This window comes from Lontra canadensis, unplaced genomic scaffold (assembly GCF_010015895.1).
Source record: "Lontra canadensis isolate GAN:19392208 unplaced genomic scaffold, GSC_riverotter_1.0 scaffold996, whole genome shotgun sequence".
Classification (NCBI taxonomy): domain Eukaryota; kingdom Metazoa; phylum Chordata; class Mammalia; order Carnivora; family Mustelidae; genus Lontra; species Lontra canadensis.
The window spans coordinates 11,700-12,732 of NW_022631980.1; the positions used below are offsets into that span (position 1 = coordinate 11,700).

At 52.1% G+C, this 1,033-nt stretch overlaps 1 non-coding gene across 1 annotated transcript; it reads right to left on the reverse strand.

The window, feature by feature from the left end:
* Positions 1-473: 473 nt before the first annotated feature.
* Positions 474-637, reverse strand: LOC116863374. The gene has a single exon (XR_004381815.1). It is a non-coding gene; the product is annotated as a U1 spliceosomal RNA (small nuclear RNA).
* Positions 638-1,033: the final 396 nt, after the last annotated feature.

The following is a 1,033-nucleotide window of genomic DNA, read 5'->3' on the forward strand; positions in this document are numbered from 1 at the left end:
ACAAGCTCTACGTCTTTCCCCTTTTATGGGGTTCACTGTCCCACTCTGTGCCCCTGCCCCACTCTCTCCTTGTAAAGCTAGCTTTGTTGAACCCTACACAAACAAACCCCTCTTACTACTGAAATCGCGGAACGTCCCTGAAATAATGTTTCTTAAAAAACCAGCAGATAAGAGCCACACAACTCCTCAACTAAAACCAACTACCCAAAAGAACTAAAACACAGTGTTGGATAAATATGCCAAAATAGCCCAATGACCTAAAACCTGTACCCTAATGCCTGCTCTACAACAACCGACAGTACTTACCAGACACGAAACACTGTAAATCCTACGAAAAGAAAAAAAAAAAAAAGCCGGCATGTACTTGGACAGTAACATTGAAATAACCATATCAAAGCACAACACAAAACGAAGTGCAAATCCCAACACAGTTACCGAACAAAAGCTAATCCCTACTTTTCAACAAAAGCTGCCAGGGGAAAGCGCGAACGCAGTCCCCCACTACCACAAATTATGCAGTCGAGTTTCCCACATTTGGGGAAATCGCAGGGGTCAGCACATCCGGAGTGCAATGGATAAGCCTCGCCCTGGGAAAACCACCTTCGTGATCATGGTATCTCCCCTGCCAGGTAAGTATGACTTCCACCCCCTACGCCCCACACCAGCGGCACACGCCTTGCACTCTTCACACACGCCCACTTCTCTCCCCACCACTCTTGAGCCTCCCGACGCCTTCCACGCACGCAGCACAACGAACCTCCGTCAACCGCCCCGCACTCCTTCCCGGAGCCCCGGAGATCCCATTGTATTTAGGCGGTAGCGGTCGAATCATCAGCCCCTGCGCTGCCATATTTACATAAGGCACGCCCTCCTCGTGACGTCACAACAACCCTGACCTCCGGCCTAACTCCGCCCTCCCACTCACCTCTCTCCGGCCCCCCTCGTCCCGTCTTTCCTTCCCAGCCCCATCCGCCGCGGCGGCGGGCGTGGGTTCTGAACCTCTGTTGGCCTGCAAGGAACCTGACAGGCTGTT